Below are 22,051 nucleotides of genomic sequence, written 5' to 3'. Positions count from 1 at the left end.
TAAGGAGTTTATGTTCTTATTCTTCCTGCAAAAAGAGGCCAGATGGTTAGAACTTCCACAGTTATGACACGTTTTCCTAGGAGCTTTAGGAACAGGCTTATAATTATTGCTTTTATTCACACCTTCCTTTCCATTCCTATTTTTCCTAGGTGATTTTACCTTGTTTGCATTTTTAACATCTTTCAGCTTATGATTAAGCTGCTTCTTAGTCATTAAACCTATATTTACTTCAGCTGTCTTTTCCTGTTTAAGTTTGTCAGAAGTTAATCCCTCTTTAACTTCTGATTTCTCATTATCAGACTTTACAGTTACAAACTTAACAGGTTTTAACTTTGGTTTTTGCTTAACAACAGGCTTAATTTCTACAGTTCCTTTATCATTCTTATCCTCTCCATAACCTAATCCCTCTTTCCAATTTTCACTACTTAGCAAATTTTGAGTTGTTCTGCCAGAGTTAGTCCAAGTCCTGATAATCTCTCTTTCCGTTTCTAACTCAGTTTTTAGAGATTCATTCATTTTTGACACTTCATCCCTAACATAAAAAGCATCATCTCTATCCTTCTGAGTTTGATGGAACATAACTAACTCTTTTTCTAAGAAATCATTTCTTTTCTTAAAAGCAAGATTTTCAGAAGTTAATCTTTCACATGTTAAAGTTTGATCTCTATAACTAACAAACATGGTTTTAAGATATCTTCTCAACTCATTAATATCATCAGTATGAAAAGCATAAGTAGTCTGAGGTACCTTTGATTCAGCAGCTTCAGAACTGCTTTCAGCACTTGCTTTATCAGCATTTGCCATCAAAGCATAATTCTCCTCACTTTCAGAGTCTGAGGTGTCTGTCCAACTTTTCTTCTTTGTGACAAGAGCCTTGCCTTTGTCACTCTTCACTTTCTTGCAATCAGGAGATATGTGGCCTTTCTCACCATAATTATAGCATTTGACATTGGTATAATCTGCTCTGTCAGACTTTCCTCCTCTGCCCTTAGATCTTCTGAAATTCTTCTTATCAGAATTTGTGACTTTCCTGGAAAACTTCTTTCCCTTCCTGAACTTCCTGTATGCAATTTTTGTGATCCCTTTCACCATAAGAGCACACAGCTTCATCATCTCCTCATCAGCATCAGTCTCAGGCAAGCTTTCAGATTCTGAGTCATCATCACTTTCAGAACTTGATGACTCAGTATCAGACTTTGTGAAAAGAGCTTTACCCTTGTCTTTTCTTGAGGTAGCTGCCTTGGGGGATTCTTCTTCAGCCTTAAGAGCAACTGTCCTTGACTTTCCTCCTTTCCTCTTGCTTCTTTGTTCCATCTCAAGTTCTTGAGTCTTGAGCATTCCATAAATTTCATCAAGAGTTGTTTCATCAAGATTGTAGTTGTCTCTTATTGTTGTTGCCTTCAAATCCCAGCATTCAGGAAGAGTTAACAGGAATTTAAGATTTGAATCTTCAAGATCATACTCTTTATTAACCAGTGACAAATCATTCAAGAGTTTGACAAATCTATCATATAAATCAGTCAATGACTCATTAGCCTTTGAGTCAAAGTGTTCATACTCTTGAGTGAGTATTGTCTTCCTGTTCTTTTTAATTGTATCAGTTCCCTGACATCTTGTTTCCAGAGCATCCCATATCTCCTTTGCAGTCTTGCAGTTAATTACCCTGTTTGACATTATATTATCAATAACACTATGCAGTAAGTGTCGTACCTTAGCATCCTTAGCAATTGATGTGATATCTTCAGCAGTATAATCACTCTTCTCCTTTGGTACGGTCTTTGCTGCTTCACCTGCAACTGCAACAGCTAGCTTGGTTGGTTTGTGAGGTCCTTCCTTGATTCTATCAAGATATTCTGGATCTGTAGCTTCCAGAAACATGGTCATCCTCACCTTCCATATGGCATATTCAGATGGTCTCAGTATGGGAACTCTGATGGTCTCATATCGACTTTGAATTTGTGTCTTTGGAGGTTCTTCAGTTTTGGTAGGCTTAGTTGGAGTTTTTGTGTCAGACATGATTGTGTTTGGATCTTAAACTATTTGTGTGTTAACAGACAGGCTCTGATACCACTTGTTAGGTCACACACACACTGAAGAGGGGGTGAATACAGTATAAAGTACAATCAAATCAAACTTTAATATCTCAAGTAACAGAAAACAAACTTTATTGAAACAATAAACTCTGTTACAATATGGAACTGTTACCTCTCAGTGATGAACAAATATCACGAGAGCTGCTAGGGTTACAATGAATAATCTTCTCGTATAGGATAACACTTATAGTGTAAACCATATGTCTGTGTTCATATACTACACAGTTACAAGATAATCGCTAATTGATATGGAATATAATTCTGCTTCCTAAAATATATCAATCAGATATCTTTTCTTCCAAGTATTCTATTCTTCATAAAATTCCTTCTTCATGCATATCTCTTCTTATGTGTGTCTCGATCTTCTTTCCTTTAATCAACTGCTGTCCTTATCTGAACGTCCTTCAGTACTTAAGTTCTGATATCCATCTTCTGATGATTATCTTCTGATAATATAAGTATTGATATCCTTAAGTCCTGACTTCCAGTAAGTACTGATTTATCCTGTTTAAGTAAGATCTGAAAACTAAACATAAATCATATTAATCATGACATTATCAAATATATCTAACATACCCCGAATCAAATAGTATAATTTTCTTTTAAGCCGAATAAAAATGTAAAAGATTTTGTTGTATAGAGACCATTACACCGAGAAATATATCAAATAATATCTATTTTACAGTTTGATTAAATTATTAAACTGTTTGTTATAATAAAGATTGTTTTAAAATTTATTTAAATAAAAATTAAATTAGTAGAATAAGTAAACTTCAATATCAATTAGAGTAATATAGATCTGAATAAATTAGAATTTATATTTATAAAATAAAATAATTTTAATATCAATTATAATAATATAGAGTACGATATAAATTAGAATTTAAATTTGGCGAGAAGTTAACCTAAATATCAATTAGAATTAGAATTGATCGATCGAACAACCGACTAACCAAAGTTTTATTGTTTGTCTATTATAAAGTAGTATAATATTGAGAGATAGATATATTTTTCCTAAAATAAATAAAAATAATAATCTTAAAAATAAGATCCAGTTTTAAATTATTTATAAATAATTATATTTAATATAGTATAGATTTTATAAATCCTGAGAGATATGATCTGCCAAAATTAAAAGAATCGTATTCTTCTTGGTGTTCTTCCTTAATCTCCAGAGCAGAGGTGTGCGTGAGAGAATTTCTAGTTCCTTGAAGAAGGTAAACAACGATACAAATATAAATTCATTACGAAATTCAAGTGTGTTCGCGTGTATTCAAGACAATTCCATTGTATATGGTAAACCGGAAAAATATTGTTAATTTTATAAAAGTATATAAAATTGAAGTTTTCAAGGTAAAATAGGCGTGTATCAATAAATTGATACCGTACCAAAATTTTTTAAAGATTCGTCTATTATATGTAGAATAGATGAGTTTTAATTCTTTCAGAGAGAATTATGTATATAATGGCTATATAATTATTTTCAAAATATAGGGTAATTCGGTAAAATCAGTGTATGCCAAAAAACAGGTATAGCAAATATTTCGTCTTTTATATTATGTAATCTAACGAATAACAGTATCAACCAAATTTTTTATGTATGGTTTTTTATAATATAATAATAAGTATAGGATTAGAATTTGTATTCATATTCTATAATAAAATATAATTAGATTTATAAAAGAAGTTGAATTTAATAGTAAGTATAATTGGAATAATTTAGTAAAGGTAAATGATTAAACAAAGTACTGTATTAACCAAATTTTTAATGTTTAGTGTCTCGTAACATATAATATAAATATAATATAGATAGATAGAAGCGTAATTACGTAAAAATCATTAAAAAAGACATGTACCAAAAAGAGCTGCACAAAAAGACAGAGGGAGTAAGGGAATTTTTATGTTAATCATGTGCTACATTATAACTGAAATAGGGAGATTAACATTTAGGTGATTGTGTACGTGAGAGTGAGAAGGTTCTCGTAAGGGTTCTGTTCAAAGGCCCGAGGAGTTCGTAGTGTCCGAACTGATGTACGCATGGATTTACTGAATATTGTCCTATATTAGTAATAATTTTAATAAATTAATATCGATATACTTTAATTGATATGAAATTTGTAAGTAAGGGTAATCCGGTAAAATCACCGTCTACCAAAAAACAAGTATCGTACCAAAACTTTTAATATTTTATCTTTTATATGATAATTCTTGCAATGCACAGTTGTTTTCATCACTATATATTGTAAATATAGAATTTTAATATGTTGTCGTTAGGATCGCACGGTTGTTTTCTTCACTATATATTGTAAATCTATAATTTTATATGTTTCTGTTAGGATTCGAACCTATGCCTAACTATGCTCATGATTTGATCTGACAGTTCTGGATTGAGTGACCAGAGGACCGACAACCAAACTTTTAATGTTTCGCCTTTAATATAATAATATAGATGGATAGATAGATAGATAGATGACCTACAACCAAACTTTCAATGTTTCGTTTTTAATATAATAATATAGATAGATGATTGTTTGTCTGATTTGTGTCTGAAAACCAAATATCATATGTTGCTGCATCATGCGGTAAATGTGGGGGAGCACATGAAGAAATAAAAGTCAACCGAACTCTTGACACATTCATGTCTTTCTTCGGATCGGGATCTTTACCAAAAAGTTCAGCAACATAAGTACGCCAACTCATACCAGGGCCAGGGGTGACATCAGAAATAACAACATCACCATCAACAAGATGCCCTAAAAAATACCTACATCCTGTAGAGTAATAGTGACATCTCCCATAGGCAAGCGAAATGTATGTGTCTCTGGCCGCCATCTCTCAACAAGAGCTGATATGAGACTCCAATCAAGCTGTAAAGATGCCACTCGAGCTACACTATAGAAATTAGTAGCATGAAGTAAAGGGACCATACGAAGATCCAGCGGTGGAAGATCATCTTGATTATTAGGATTTTTATGCCGACAGTTCAACATATCACCGCCACCTAACCTCCAAATATCTGAAGATCTATGTGAAGCCTGAAGATGAAGAAGGCTAGGGTTAACATGACCCGGATGCACATCCTGGAAACATATATATGTACAAGTTAAAAAACACAGAAACATATTATTCCAATGCATAAGACGCAATAAAGTAGTGTAGACACATAAAATAGATTAGACGGGATTGACAGTCATTGTTTACACGATAGCTAATTCTTTCAATGATGGACAATTATGATCATCAATTTACAGAATTTTAGTACAATGTCATAATAGAATAGCTGAAAATTGGGTACAATGAAATAGACTAAACTACAAGATCACAAAACACTTGTTGCTCTCCATATAATTTCCTAGATTTTCCGGGTAATATACCAAATTAAAATTTAAAAGGGGCATACACATTTAAATGTAACAATGTAGAGATTACAATGATCGGAAACAATCTTTCTTACAAACATCTCAATCTACCCAGACCGTACTTACAAACCAAATTTACAATAACTCTCTCATTGTTCTATATCTATGGAGTGTCTATATGTCAACATAGACCATAGCAAGGAAATCCACCTTGCATCTCACTATCTATTGTTCTATATGTAGTGAGATGATGAATATGTAAACTTTTCCGGTTCCATTATGAATTTGCTTCAAATCAACAAATAGGATACAATTTAATATGGGAAGTAAAGGAACCAGATAATAATAGTCTTGTTGGAGGACATTAGTTTTAGGACCTTATATAAACACCATAAGAGTAAAAGGCAATACAAGAATTATGTATAATCATACTGGATCTATTATGATTTAATGGTTTGTCAATAATTTAATTCAAATATATTTCTAAGACATGATAACTATGTTACACTTTACAGATCTATAAATTTGGTCATGTAATGATAAATAAGATTCAACAACCTATATTAAAGGAATACTAATATCATGACAAATGACCAGTTATGACCTGCATCTTTATATTGTTATTCTTATAGCAACGTTTTATTTCTTAAATCAATCAGTCAAACTCATAGTTTCCTTCTTAACGTATGGCATTTCTTCATCCTTGACTCATTCGGCGAGTTTGCTTTTAGTAGATGTATATGATTCAATTCTTATTCTTGTTTGTAAATTATCCTTATTAGTTATGTATCTTCATATTTTTACACCAGAGTATAGTATAGTATACAGAGAGATACATTGACATTAAGCAGAAATCAAAGTTTAGTAGGTTTGGGCTTATAAACTACGATCTCCTTGTACTCATACACGGAATTCCAAATCCTAATTATGCCAGATGTCAATAATTCTCCCACGGGTTATTTCTATTTGCAATCATACACCCTACAGTATGCTACCTAAATGTCAGATATATTAGCATAGCTTATATACACTGATCTCTGCATTACCTTCTGGCCTCAAAACCTAGAAATTCTACTACCTAAATTGCAGATATAATGGGAAACACCTCTCTATATGTATTCTGATACACAATTCTACCCATACAATTAGGTAACATATAATTTGTTCTTCAAATTCAAAGCAAAAATAGAACCCGAAAACAGATTTAATCCAATGGGTAGTTTAATCAAACTCCATTTATGCAATCAAATCATAAAAAACATAAAAACTCAAAAATTACAAAAGCACAATTATTTACCTCAAGGTTCATGATTATTGTAAGCATAAATGATTTTAAAGCTCTGTATCTCCTCTGCATGTTCGTGTATAATCCTAATGGACTTTGCGCTCGTCTTCGTCTCTGTAATAAAACCTGTAGTGAGGTTTTATTTTTTTAAAATAAAACACAAAATGGCAGACGATACTACGTTTTAGGGTCTTAAAAAAATGCTACATTATATAACGTGGTGAAGTGATACTTTGGGCTTTAATACCCAAAAGTGATAATTTGGGGATTATTTACTCAAATTGTGACAATTGGATTCATTTCTCCATTAGCATTAGCGTCATGGTAGTAACCACACTGGTCACCTTGATTTTGAAAAAATCCTCCTCACTGAGGCTCATCAGAGCTGCACCAAACAAAGTCACATTTGTTTCCATTTCTGTCACAATAATAGGCTAGATAGTTAATAACAGTTTTATCAACATCACTAAAAAAGTAGGAGAAATTATCATGGACATGAAACTTTCAAGCAATAATATGCGTTTCAAACGTGGTGATAAACTAGCTTTATTGCAAAAGTGGAACCAGACACTTGAGACTCTACACTTAATGTCAGCCAAGTGGTTGATTGAGACCAATTCAAGCACCACTTTTCTCTAATCTTCGGCCATACTTAAAAACTTTTATTAACCCCTTTTAGATTTATTCTTATGAGTTATGCTATTAAAAACACCTCATATAACTTCATGACTCTCAAATCATCTCACTAATCGCAGCATGCTCAACCTCGAACTCATATCGAAGCAACAAGTCAAAACCATTCAATTCAAACAAAATAAATAAATAACAACTCTCACTTTGAACAACAATATAATATCACTAAATCATAAAGAACAAATTATAATAAACAGAGTTTAGATCCAGGAGTACTAAACAAAAATAAAAAAATCATAATCAATATAGCAACATCGTAAACTGAACTTCAATAAATTCATGCAATATTATTGAATCAGATATCTACAAGTACAAAAACCTCGATAATCCATCGTATCAACTATCGATATTCATACTGCTTACATGAAAATAATTTAACATGCACAAATTTCGAGAAACGCACCTACATTTGATGAAATGTAAATAAAATACAACTCTGACTTCAAACGTACCAGTTGATTTGAGACTTTATCTTGAAAATATTATGATTTCTCTCTCTCTATATATATATATGTGTGTATGTATGTGTAGTGTGTGTATATTAATCTCAGCAAGTAATGTATGCGAAGAACTAATCCTTAACGACTAAAACCTATATATACACTTGTACATGATCTAAAACACTTAAAACAGTGTAGTATTATGTGTTGTATTGTAATTCTGTATGATATAATATAAGTAATAAGTTTAGTTATTATCATTTCTACCGAGTAGTGAAAGGGAACTCTTAGTTCTTAATAACCCTGTTTGCTTAGCACTTGAAAAAGTGTGTATGTAGATATATAACAGTAAAAGATGCTAATATAATGTAGCCGTATAGGGCTAGATTGAAAGGAATAAGGAGGTGACGAATAGTTTATTGTCAAATGTTTAGTTCGAAGATAAAGTGTGAAAACTGAAAATAGCAAGAGAGGTGGTTAAATAAAATCTATTTCATTTTTATATAGAAAATGTAAGATCCACAATTTTTTTTAGCAAAATCACAATGGGTATTGATTGGAATTAGGCTTGTCAATGGACCGAGTTTGGGTCGGATCGACCTATATCCATATCTATTTATTTTTTCAGATTCGATTTAGTTCAACCTCAGATTTTTTATAGGCCGATTCAGATCTGGATCCGTACGGATCACGAATTTCGAATCGGATATCCGCTTCATTTATGTATATTTTTTTAACGTAACTTATTACAAAAGTTATTATAAATGGGAAACATACTAAAAGTTAAATATAGTATTGAATTGTAGAGTTTTGATTCTAACAATGCCAAAAAAAAATTTGATGTATCCAAATGAAACTATTATGTGAATTGAGATAAGGGTATGTAGGTATGAAAAGTTAAAATAATTAGAGTATAATTTAGAAATGGACTGGATTCTAAAGACCGGATCGAATGAAGTACAAAACCATTGGTCTAAACTGAGGATAAAAATTCTAAATAAAGGGTTATTAACGGATCAGATCGGTCTAAATTCATATATGCTCCATGTATAATCGGATTTTTCTTATCGAATCGAATCCCGAATCAGATTTTTAATAGATCGATCCATATCCGCTAAAATGGTCTTGAAGGTCGGATCAGATCTTCACTCCATTGAGAGGTCTAATTGACATTCACATAAATAGCCCTAATTTAAATATCATATCTCGTCACATAATTTTGTAAGTTTTTTTTCAATATTGTGCATGTAGCATTACTCTTTCTATATTATATTATTAAAATCAATGAAATTTAATTGTACTAAATTATGTTGGGATTACTTTTAATATGTATTATATTATATTTTACATTTATACAAATTAAGGTTTTCTTTTATAAAAAAAATTGATTATAATGTATTTTTCAATCAAGATTATAATGTTGAATTAATCATACTAAATGAAATAGAATTTAAATAAATAATTTCTAAAATTTATATAGTAATATAGTTATATGTGTTTAAACTAGAATATATTTATAATCGTAATATAATTAAATTTGTTACGATACATTTTAATTAAGTAAAAGTTTATGGTTTGCAGACTATTGTGTGAGTCCATAGAGTTTACCCAGTACGCACCTATACGATGAAAAAGAAAAAAAAAGAGTAGAAGTTTATAGTATTAATAGGTTCAAGTACCTAAAACTGACTACCAAAGCAAGTATAAAAAACGAAGTACACTAAATTTATGCAAAAAATAAATTATCACAATAAAGGTGTTAATAAATTTTAATATTGATCCCGGCGAGTGAGTTTTTTTATCAGGAGATATTATCACTTTAGTTTTTATCAAATTTGACTATTCTAGTTTTCTGTAAAGGATTTTAGATATAATTTTGTAAAGGATTTTAGAAATAAAACCAACTTTAAAAATAATTTCGTAAAGAATTATAAAATTAGACATCTTTTTTACTTTTTTTGTAAAGGATTCTAGTATGTGCCCATGCTAAGAATAGTCTGATGAAATATTCACAAAATATTGATGAATACCTCATTAATAATTACACAAATTTCCACCAATAAAATTTTTACAACTCATCAATCACATTTTCTTAGCATGTGTCAATGTGCACACTAGACAAACTGTTTTTACTTTTATTTATTTAGTTCTTTTCTTTTTCTCCCATATTTATTTTGAATTATAAGTTGAATTAGATTTAATTTTAAATTGTTTTAAGTATTCACAGTTTGGTCAAAAGATTAGACATTGTCGAACCTTAACAAAAGAGTAGGAGTAACATATCAGCGCCTCCTTAGGAAACCTATTCATTCTACTACGCCCTTGATGTGCAAGAATAAATAGGTTTTAAAAATTCATACACATTTTATATAAAAAGATCTGCTTCAACTAAAAATCCCAATTCAATGATACCTCACAGCTCACACTACTATTTATTGTCTTAACTAGATCATTTTGACCCTTATAGGCTACTCCATCAGTTTCAACATACAAACACTTTCAAAAAAACCATGCACATTGAGAAAAGTGAACATATTATAATTAATTTGAATATAATATTTTAAATATGATTTATCTTGAAAATATAAATTAGAGAAATGTGAAATAGAGTTAATGTTGAAAATATAAACTTAAATAGAGACGACTAAATTGAAACAAAACTTTCTTCCAAATAGGACGTATTGTGAAACGAAGAGAGTAACATAAACAACGGCACTCACAATATTGCATTTTATATGCCTGCACAAACAAAGGTGGGCGTAATGCTACCGAGCATCATTTTAAGATGTACAATATGAGGCCCAGTGAGACTACAAGAACTATGCTAAAAATATGAAAACTCAAGGAATTGCCGCCCAGTGAGACTACAAGAACTATGCTAAAAATTTGAAGAGTTGAGGAATTGCCATCTACCTGTATACAAATCCCATTGTCGCCCTGGTTCAGCATTACACAAACTGTTGGTAACAAAGAGCTTGAACTATTCCAAGATCAGGTCCATATTCGCTTATCAAGCAATCACGACGTATTTTGAAGGGGACAAAATTGACAACAAGATGCAGAATCCACATAAAAAAGAAATTTGTTGCTATTAAAAATCTGTTGTGCAAGTCCAAAAAAAAACAATTCACTTCTATCAATTATGAGACAATTCTCTCATATAAAAAGTGACAATTCACTTCTGCAGACTCATTTCTGCTGTGATGTATATAGTCTTTAGCTTATAAAACCTCGTTTTAGTATAAAGTCCTGTGTTTCTAAGATTAGAATAACAGAATTCTATTTCCTAAAAGTTTATAGAATAAATCACTCTTACATTGCAAATGATTACTGTACACATAATAAGGATGGTTAAAAAAAACGAATAACCTAAACTCAGCAAAGACTTTTTTTGTCAGATAAACTCAGCAAGGTCTTGTTTGCATTTGTTTTACATTTTAATTAAGGTGTTTGGTTCCCAGTTTATTTCAATATTGTTACACTCATTAGCTTCGCTGTTATATTATATTATGTAGTAGTAATATATGTCTTATATATGGGGGCCTAGATGCTACTAAAGGATGGTTAGATTATATAAAAAAACTAACCAAACAAAATTTATGATAAACTAAAAAATATGGTGGACAAGTTGTGAATGTAAAGGTTGATATTAGAGCACAATTTTGGACTTGGGAGTTATGGCATCACTTTACTCTGATTTGTGTTAGAAGTTCAAATAATGACCCACATTGGCTAATGTAAGTTGCACTAGTATCGACATATAACCCAGTTGAAGGTCATCAATTTGTCCCTTCGGGGACATCCGATAAAATTGGAACGATACAGAGAAGATTAGCATGGCCCCTGCGCAAGGATGACACGCACAAATCGAGAAATGGTCCAAATTTTTTTGCCAATTTAGCAATCAATATTTTTTAGGATTAAACTATAAGTTGTGACCGTCTTTGGCGGGGATCAACAGACACTCTTACTATTTAATCCCCGTTTTCGATTAATTGGCAATCATTTTTTTACAGATTAGACTGAGTTGGCTATCTTTGGAGAGCACTGCACGCACACTCTGTCTAGCCGACCCTTGTTTTTCGGTTAAAATCACTTAAACTTGGGTCTTGGAGCAACTGACTCATAATCTAAACAAGATGTAAGATGAAAAACACTTAATTTGCATAAATCCAAGTTACCCTCTCATACTTCACTTGATAATAGAAGCAGCAATTTAAGATTAATTTCAATACCTGTTTCTCTGGTCTCTTCTATTTGTTATAGTCTTGACTGACTTCCAAAAATAATCCAATTACCATTTGGAACCAGCCCATCCCCATTCTCTTCGTCTTTTTTATTTGTCTTCGTATCAACTTCTAAAAGGAAGAAGAAGAAGATTGAAGATTGACAATTCACTGAGAGCTCCAGGTTGTCCATTGAGAGACCAAAATCTTGAGCATGACTTTGACATATATTGAGTGCACTGAGTCAACCAAAAAGAACACTTGATAGAGTAGATTGCTCAAGAACTATATAATAAGAAGCATAACACAAATGATTGCTTAAACCATCAACCTTTCCAACATTTTTTCATTCTAAGAATAAAAAACTCAAGAACCCATTTTTCCACTATAACAAGAATTCCCGAGGAATATTCTTACGATGAAGAATTACACTTGTATTAACAATAACATAGGTCAGTGTTGCACGTCATAAGACCAATTCAATAAACAGCACGAAGAGAATACAAAAGTGTTTCCTAACCATAGATGACAAGAGTTTCAGAATCTCAGGAAGATGATCAGATACTTGCGTTTCATTTTTTTAATCACCTAGAAAAACGTGCAAAAAGTAGAGAACGGTCTATTTCTGTTTGGCACATCTACAGGATTTCAGAAGACTTCTTACATACTTCATATGTTTAATCTACGGTTTTTCTATGGCGGGCACACAAGGGCACACAAGGGTACCCAATAAAAACAAAATTTTATAACTTTAGCTTGTTTTGATTGGATAATGGTCCATAAATAATGAAGTTGACGCAATCATTATTGTAACTATTTTGCATGATTATGGACTCCTATCTATTACACAGTATTAGTTTAGATTTCCACTGGCTAGCTCTCTAGCATTTCCAAGTTTGGGCCGTAAGGTGGGATGGATGCATCCAATCAGGGAGATTTAGGTAGGAGTTCTTTGCTCAGAGAGATATTATACCCATCTGCACGTATTGTTCCCTAATATTGTAGTTTAAAGGCTTTCCCCTTGCAGTTCGAGACGCCTCTAGCTGTCAATTCTCCCACGATGCACTGTTTCAAAACTTTATTTACCTAAATTTACTTTGGTTTTCTGCCTTAAACCCTTCTTATCTTTGCATGTGCTAAACATTTAAGATGCAAATTTGATCCATCCAGGTATAATTACCATTCTACTCTCCCCAACATAGGATGTAACATTTTATACGAGGTTATAAAAGCATCACATTTTTAAAATCTTAATGTTCTCCAGAACACGCACACACACACAACCTCTCTTCTTCTCGTAATAAATCACATAAACTGGATTGATATGCAAAGATGATATAAGATAAAAGTAATTAAATCGCATAAATATAAGTTACCATCTCATGCTTCAGCTGACCAAGGAATCAGAAATTTCCGAGTACTGCAGTACTGCTTCTTTGAACCAGCCCATCATCACGCCTTTGTGTATTTTACTTGTCTTCGTCTAAACTTTCAAAAGGTAGAAACAGTTCACCGAGAATTACATGTTGTCCATTGAAACCAAAATTTAGAGCATGGAGAGTTAAGGCTCGGATTATTGAACACACTGAGTCAACCAGAAAGAATACTCGCATTAATAGTTCTCAGAAGCATTACACAGATTATCGCTAAAACAGTCAAGTGGAGCCAAAATCATAATCTGTGACATGGTGGCCCGCGTTCCCGCACCCCTGCAAGTTGTAGTTCAAAATAGTGTCCTCCAATCCTATGTGATTAAACTATAGCTGTACTACAATATATATATATATATATATATATATATATATATATATATATACTTGAAGCACGTGACTGAAATTCCGAGTATTTTCCCTTGATATCTGTTAAGATTAAATTACACATACACACAATTTGGATGGGTTGAAAACGAAAAAAATTCTACAAACGCCAAGGAACTGTCAAATATAGTTCGCCATTTTAGTCGAGATGTGTTCTAGTCGTCTCTTGTAATATCTCATTCATTTGGGTATTTGTGTATGCTCTGTACCAAATAAAAAGTTCACCATAGTCAGAAGATTTGTTTCCACTCGGACTAATTCCAAGTGATTTCATAAATATGGCTGGCAAGCCGTGTGTATGTATTGTCAAAGTCAAAGACCTTGGTACCACATTGGGATAAATTTGGAAGAGGCATAAGGACTGATGTATAAATACAGAATTACACACAGAATAAAGTCATACCTTTCTCGGCCTTTTGGCTAAGATCAAGTGTAGTATCTGTTCTTATCAGTTTAATATCTGATATGTGGGCCATCGGTCCACACGATATTAAATTAATTTTTTAAGGGGGAAGGTCCATCACAATAGCTTGCTATTGGGGTCTTCACGTGTCGCCCAAGTGTTGCACTATTGCTCGGGCCTGGCGCACCCCACCAAATCATTTATTCAAAACATTTCAGGTTATTATTGCAAATTTTATTCCTAATGGTTAATGGTAAATTTTATTCAAAACATTTCTGGTAAATTCCTCTCCAATATATCAGCAGAGAAGCAACAGGAAAATATCAAAGATTTGAAATGACTGCAAGAGCAGAATTTTCAGTATGGCTTATGGAAGTAAGCACAATTGAGGAAATTTGTTATCTAATTCATTTCCAGTGCCACATGGCAAAACAGAAATAATCAAAATATCTATGGTCCTCTTTTCCAAAACATAAATCGGATTTTTTATCGTGGAAAATTGGCAAAAAAGTCATGGTCGTTCCTTGGGGAAATGCATCGGATGAGTCCTAGGAGTGCCTCCGGGGACTATATGAAGTGTTTCCAAGGTAGTGTAACTTCGTGTAACTTCTTGTACTCACACCCTGCTCACCTATGAGGCAAGGACATGACGTAAAATTCCAGCAACGGATTCGTCAAGGTGACGGTTTCACTGTGATTTACCCAAAAGCTCTGACAAAAGGCTGATTTGTTTTTCAGATTTGCAGGGAAAACAAAACAAAAGGGAGCAGAATTCTCAATAGCAAGCCGGGTCATATTTTAGTGCCCAAACAGACCCATATAGAAAAGTTCAAGCAACCATGCTCCTCCCGCAGCAATATAAAGGGGCACTAATTCCCAACACATCTCACGCAGCCATGTAGAGAGCACAAAGCGAACTATTCTTTCGCCTTTTACTAAAGAATACCGTGTGCTCGCTACTTATAATGGCATACGATCATTTTTGGAGGGAGATTCCAGTGGAATTATCCCCTACAGTTCTAGTCTAATTTTTACTTAAATTTTATTCAAATGAACGGAATTGTCCCCTACGGTCCAAGTCTCTCCAACAACAAATCGAGAAATGGTCCAAATTTTTTTAACTTTCTTTTTGCAAAATTAGTAACCGATTTTTACTTTTTATCGGGGTTTAGACTAATATCACTCTCCCTAGCTAACCCTTGTTTTTTGGTGAAAATGACATTAACTTGGAACAACAAATTGCTATGTAAACGTTTAGATTGCATAAATATGTAAGTTACCATGTTACGCGAACCAGCGTCCCACTTCTTCGAACCAGCCCATCCTCATTCCTTTGTCGATTTTATTTGCCTTCGTCTCCTACTTCGAAAAGGTCAAAGACTGAAAATGGATTGTTCACCGAGAATCGCAACCTTTCAGATCGGAATCTTGACCATGGACGCCAAGGCAAAACATTTATAGAACATGTCAAGTCAACGAGAAAGAAAACATTGATCGGCAGTTGTGCTTGAGACTGAGAAATATACAATCAGAAGTATTACACTCATGCTCGTTAAAAAAAACCAAGCTTCAATACAATTCTTTAAATAAAAACCAAAAACTTTTTTAAAAGATTACTCGGTTACAACGTATATAATATATTTCACAATGGTCTATAAATTATGAAGTTGACACAGTCATTATTGTAACTATTTTGCATGATTATGGACAACTTCTATCTATTACACAGTATTAGTTTAGATTTCCACTGGCTAGCTCTCTAGCATTTCCTGGTTTGGGCCGTAAGGTGGGATGGATGCATCCAATCAGGGAGATTTAGGTAGGAGTTCTTTGCTCAGAGAAATATTATACCCATCTGCACGTACTGTTCCCTAATGTTGTGGTTTAGAGGCTTTCCCCTTGCAGTTCGAGACACCTCTAGCTGTCAATTTTTTCAAAATTTTATTTACCTAAATTTACTTTGGTTTTCTGCATTAAACCCTCCTTATCTTTGCATGTGCTAAACATTTAAGATGCAAATTTGATTTATCCAAGTATAATTACCATTCTACTCTCCCCAATATAGGATGTAACATTATATACGAGGTTATAAAAGCATCACATTTTTAAAATCTTAATGTTCTTCAGAACACGCACACACACACAACCTCTCTTCTTCTCGTAATAAATCACATAAACTGGATTGATATGCAAAGATGATATAAGATAAAAGTAATTAAATCACATAAATATAAGTTACCATCTCATGCTTCACCTGACCAAGGAATCAGAAATTTCCGAGTACCTTGCAGTACTGCTTCTTTGAACCAGCCCATCATCACGCCTTTGTGTATTTTAATTGTCTTCCTATAAACTTCCAAAAGGTAGAAACAGTCCACCGAGAATTACATGTTGTCCATTGAAACCAAAATCTAGAGCATGGAGAGTTAAGGCTCGGATGTATATTGAACACACTGAGTCAACCAGAAAGAATACTCGCGTTAGTAGTTCTCAGAAGCATTACACAGATTATCGCTAAAACGATCAAGTTTCACAGCATTTGTGCAGTTTTAAAAATTTACAGAACTTCAAAACCATGTGATTCCTTTACGACTGAAAAAAAAATTACCTATGATTCAAAATTCTTTATACTTAATTTATTCATGCTTTCTCGTTTTTCTTCCTGCTCTTTAATTTTTATCAGAGAATATATCGGAGCAGTTGCCCAAACATTGCAAACAAGAATATTGCATGAAGTATTAAGCTTCGTATTATCAATAACTTAGGTCCTTGTTGCACACGAATAGTTTACTTTCACATGAATAATCTATTACTAATATTACAATCCTACAAGTACACAATTAGAACCAATATAAATCACTTACACCAATTGTAATATAGTAAACTATCAAAATATTTAAAACAAAATAATAAAAATTTATCAAGACAGAGATAAAAAATTTGGTAAATACTGAAAAGAAACCCGTGCATCGCGCAGCTTATAAGCTGGTAATTGTACTTTTAGAAAAGAATCTACTAACGATTCTAACTTAAGCTGCATAACTGCATAAAAAACGTTAAAAAAACAAAACCTAATACGAGTTTTCGTAGAGAAGAGAAAAATTTAGTAGACTGACATTCAGTATCTAACAGCTACTTCCTGAATTCAACTTGTAACCGACTTAGTAAGTTACTTTAATTTATCGCGCACACACATCTAAATTTCAGTTTGTAAGTCGGTTATGATTCACAGTAATAAGCACAAGCAAACTACACCTTAGTAGATAAAATAAGTCTTTTAGTTGAAATCAGTTTAAAACAATCAAGGATATACTACTTTGTACAGTAGGAGTTGCATATAACACTTTCTTGCAATCAATGTTCCCTCGTCGAATACAGATCAACAAACATGATGAAGGCCAATTGCCTAGGTTGGTGACCTCCGTTGCACATACGAGGGGTGCTTACCTAAGGTCTACCCGTATCTGTGACATGGTGGCCAGCTTTCCCGCACCCCTGCAAGTTGTAGTTCAAAAAAGTGTCCTCCAATTCTATGTGGTTAAACTATAGTTGTAATACAAGATATATCTACTTGAAGCACGTGACTGAAAAATTCCGAGTAATTTCCCTCAATATCTGTTAATATAAATTACATATACACACAATTTGGATGGTTTTAAAACGGAAAAATTCACCGAGAATTGCAGGATGTCCATTGAGATCGAAATCTTGAGCTCTTGACCATGGAGGCTAAGGCTTTAACATTTATAAAACACCCCGAGTCAACCAGAAAGAACACTTGGACAGTATATCAACATTAGATATATCAAAAGAAACAGTAAGCTAAAGCTTTATACACATCTATTAATTACAATCATAAAGAATCTTCAATCATCTAATTACAGTGTCGATAGTTTATGTGCACGAATAATCCCAAGATATATTTTTACTATCAGATTATTCTCCTACTCTTTAATTTTTATCAGCAAAATTACGAGCAATAGATAGAACATTATAACATTATGTATTTAACTTGTATTTTCAATACTATAGGTCACTATTGCACACCATAAGCCAAAGAACAAGAGGGTTAAATGGTGATTTCTTTACCTACTTTGGAGGGGCAGATGATTCTACTCCTTGGGGGCAGGAACCATTTTCTGGATGCCTTGCAAATGTATCTGTTATTTCTCTCTACGTTACTTGTTCCAGTCACAACTCCAAAAAAGCAGCAGATTGAACAAGAACATTGTAATGAGAAGTGCATTGTGACACTCAGCTTATTTGGCATCCATCCAGACCATTATTGCATACAGTGGTGAAGGTTTTGACTTTCTTCTATCATCCACACAAGACTGACATTGTTAGTTGCAAGTCTAATCGTCAATGAAGCACAGGAGCAATACGATTTCAGTAGGTTTTATAAATCATCTATTGAAATTAAAATATTAGATGTTAGAGTATGCAAAATCAATACCATAATTTGCACTTTGCATATACTACATAACATGTCAACTGCAAGCAAACAGGTAACTTTACTTGCAATCGTGGGAAAGAAATACTTGGTGATTAGCTAGTCGAGAATTTGAAACAAAATTCCTATTTAAAATGCTGAAACCAAAACCAGCTACTCATTTGTATTTTAAAAAAACAAATTAATGTAAAGTAAGAAATTGAAAATTTTAACAGGTTAGTTTAAATCAATGTTTTTAATTAAGTGTGGTATGTTATAGAATACTAAACTCGGAAACGAAAAACAAAAGAAAGCAAAGTTTCCACCACATTGTCTAGGGAATAGAGCCTGTGTTTGTTTATACTTGTAGTGAAAGGGTTAAACTTTCAGCTGGGTCTTGTAGTGCAGGCCTGTAACCCAAGTGGGAGCTATAAGTTGGTTGGAGGTTGAATTCTTCCAGAAGGTTGGGCCTGTTTGGGGTGAATGGAGTTCCTGGTCCCTAAAGAGGACGGCAGAAGAGTGTCAGGATTTTTATGTCTGGTTTCCATGACTTAAAACCCAAGACACACTTACATTGTGTTATATGTTACTCGGACTCTTCATTTTACCTTCGAGTACCCGTGTCGGAAATCGACACTCGGACCTGGACACCTATTTTAGGCTAAAAACATGTGTGTTTTTCAAAATGTAGACGTGTCCTCTTCATTTTACCTTCGAGTACCCGTGTCGGACACTCGACACTCGGAAATGGACACTCGGACCTGGACACCTATTTTAGGCTAAAAACATGTGTGTTTTTCAAAATGTAGACGTGTCCGTTACTTGGACACGTAGTTCTAGCGTACTGGATTTCATGACTTAAAACCAAAGACACCCTTACATTGTGTTAATAATGGCGTGTCTAACAAATTTCCCCAATTTTGAAAGGAAAAAAAAAGGTGAGGAAGGATTTTTTATCTGTTTTTTCATGACTTAAACCAAAGACACCCTTACATTGTGTTAATAATGACGTGTCTAACAAATTTCCCCAATTTTGAAAGGAAAAAAAAAGGTGAGGAAGGATTTTTTATCTGTTTTTTCAGGACTTAAAACCAAAGACACCCTTACACTGTGTTAATAATTACGTGCCTAACAAATTTCACCAATTTTGAAAGAATAAAAAAAGGAGACTGGATTGTTTTATCTGTTTTTAATAATGACATGTCCAACAATGTTCACCAACTTAAGGATTCGACTTAGCTGGTGACGTTTACCTAGATTAAGCTACAAGTGCAACAAAAAGTTAAGTCCACCAGATTCAAGTCACCATAGATTTTTCTTGACAAAAATACATGTAGACCAATTCAAGCCGCTTTAAACTGTTAAACATATGTCAAAAAGCAGTCACTTACACTAAAGTTCGTAGTTCAACACACACACATACACAGAGGATGGCACTGCGCTAGGCTGGCTTCACAGAGCAGCGAACACTTCCCTCTCCTGTCGGTGGAAGGAAGAGTGGCAGGATTTTTATGTCTGGTTTCCATGACTTAAAACCGAAGACACCCTTACATTGTGTTAATCTATGTTACTCGGACTCTTCATTTTACCTTCGAGTACCCGTGTCGGACACTCGACACTCGGAAATGGACACTCGGACCTGGACACCTATTTTAGGCTAAAAACATGTGTGTTTTTCAAAATGTAGATGTGTCCGTTACTTGGACACGTAGTTCTAGCGTACTGGATTTCATGACTTAAAACCAAAGACACCCTTACATTGTGTTAATAATGGCGTGTCTAACAAATTTCCCCAATTTTGAAAGGAAAAAAAAAGGCGAGGAAGGATTTTTTATCTGTTTTTTCATGACTTAAACCAAAGACACCCTTACATTGTGTTAATAATGACGTGTCTAACAAATTTCCCCAATTTTGAAAGGAAAAAAAAAGGTGAGGAAGGATTTTTTATCTGTTTTTTCAGGACTTAAAACCAAAGACACCCTTACACTGTGTTAATAATTACGTGCCTAACAAATTTCACCAATTTTGAAAGAATAAAAAAAGGAGACTGGATTGTTTTATCTGTTTTTAATAATGACGTCCAACAATGTTCACCAACTTAAGGATTCGACTTAGCTGGTGACGTTTACCTAGATTAAGCTACAAGTGCAACAAAAAGTTAAGTTCACCAGATTCAAGTCACCATAGATTTTTCTTGACAAAATACATGTAGACCAATTCAAGCCGCTTTAAACTGTTAAACATATGTCAAAAAGCAGTCACTTACACTAAAGTTCGTAGTTCAACACACACACATACACAAAATATGCTCATACAAAATAAAAACCTAAAGTTCGTCTCACACGAGCTAATCTAATTTTTTATGCCATCAATTAGCCACAGAGATTTCTTCAAAAAAAATAAAAAATTAATCCCCACAGATCTCCTAAATCTTTCAATAATACATAAATCTAGATGTAAAAAGAAGTAATTAGAACATTAAACCCATACTTTTAACATATAATTAGTAAGAGAAAGTAGTATTCAATACATATATGTGCAAGTACAAAATAAATCTATCTCTCTCTCCCTCCCTCTCTCCCTCTCCCTTTCGCTCTCGCTCTCCCTCTCCATCCCTCTCTCTCTCTCTCTCTCTCTTCTCTCTTTCTTCTCTCTCTCTCCTCTCACTCTCTCTCTCTCTTCTCTCTCTCCCTCTCCTCTCTCTCTCTATCTATTTATCTATCTATCTCTCTGTGCACACCCACCAACACATGACACATACACATGCATGTCTAATACAAAAAACAAGAGAACAAACACAGCGACCAAGAATAAGAGAAGAGTTTACTAACCGGAGATAAAAGGAAAAGCTTCAAAATCGCCGGATGATGATCGGAGAGCTATCTCCTTGGAACTCGTGCAAAAAGTAGCGTACGCTTCGTTTCTGCCCGGCACCAACAGTACTCCAGTACTTTATGACATATACGCCATTTGTTTGCCATGATTTTCTACCCACTAATTTTCAAATACATTAACTATTTTTCACTTTGTTAACTGTTTAGCATCATTAATTTTTAAGTAAATAAATTTTTTGTAGTTTAGTCCCGGTCCGATGCCCGGTTAATATTTAATTTATTTAAAATTAACGTGTTAGTTTAGTAAAAAAATATTGGAAAATTTTTAATGATACTCTCTTAGAATTGATTTTTCCAAATGGTATATAAAATAGTTTTGGTTTACAGATGACACCATTCTACTATTATATCATTCTATACTGTACCCCTATTGTTAACTTCCGTTAGGAAAATGTTATAATTTTGGTAT

At 33.3% G+C, this 22,051-nt stretch overlaps 2 long non-coding RNA genes and 3 other non-coding genes across 16 annotated transcripts; 4 read left to right on the top strand and 1 right to left on the bottom strand.

Moving 5' to 3' along the window:
• Positions 1-10,549: 10,549 nt before the first annotated feature.
• LOC141695199 (uncharacterized) lies at positions 10,550-21,733 on the bottom strand. Of its 12 annotated transcripts, none has more exons than XR_012564352.1 (8): positions 21,580-21,733; positions 18,406-18,633; positions 17,764-18,051; positions 16,571-16,769; positions 15,597-15,829; positions 13,473-13,805; positions 12,106-12,335; positions 10,550-10,969 (listed from the first exon to the last, which is right to left on the bottom strand). It is a non-coding gene; the product is annotated as an uncharacterized LOC141695199 (long non-coding RNA). The 12 variants fall into 12 exon arrangements; XR_012564357.1 differs by having other exon boundaries at positions 17,764-17,811; XR_012564348.1 differs by having other exon boundaries at positions 16,571-18,051; positions 18,406-18,726.
• On the top strand, positions 11,657-11,759 carry LOC141698826 (U6 spliceosomal RNA). Its single transcript, XR_012565326.1, has one exon. It is a non-coding gene; the product is annotated as a U6 spliceosomal RNA (small nuclear RNA).
• On the top strand, positions 14,313-14,508 carry LOC141699278 (U2 spliceosomal RNA). Its single transcript, XR_012565752.1, has one exon. It is a non-coding gene; the product is annotated as a U2 spliceosomal RNA (small nuclear RNA).
• Positions 14,324-15,479, top strand: LOC141695204 (uncharacterized). Its single transcript, XR_012564372.1, has 2 exons — positions 14,324-14,534; positions 14,619-15,479. It is a non-coding gene; the product is annotated as an uncharacterized LOC141695204 (long non-coding RNA).
• LOC141698757 (U5 spliceosomal RNA) lies at positions 15,209-15,324 on the top strand. The gene has a single exon (XR_012565260.1). It is a non-coding gene; the product is annotated as a U5 spliceosomal RNA (small nuclear RNA).
• Positions 21,734-22,051: the final 318 nt, after the last annotated feature.

This window comes from Apium graveolens, chromosome 11 (assembly GCF_009905375.1).
Source record: "Apium graveolens cultivar Ventura chromosome 11, ASM990537v1, whole genome shotgun sequence".
NCBI classification, from domain to species: domain Eukaryota; kingdom Viridiplantae; phylum Streptophyta; class Magnoliopsida; order Apiales; family Apiaceae; genus Apium; species Apium graveolens.
This window is presented reverse-complemented; position numbering and strand designations above follow the sequence as displayed.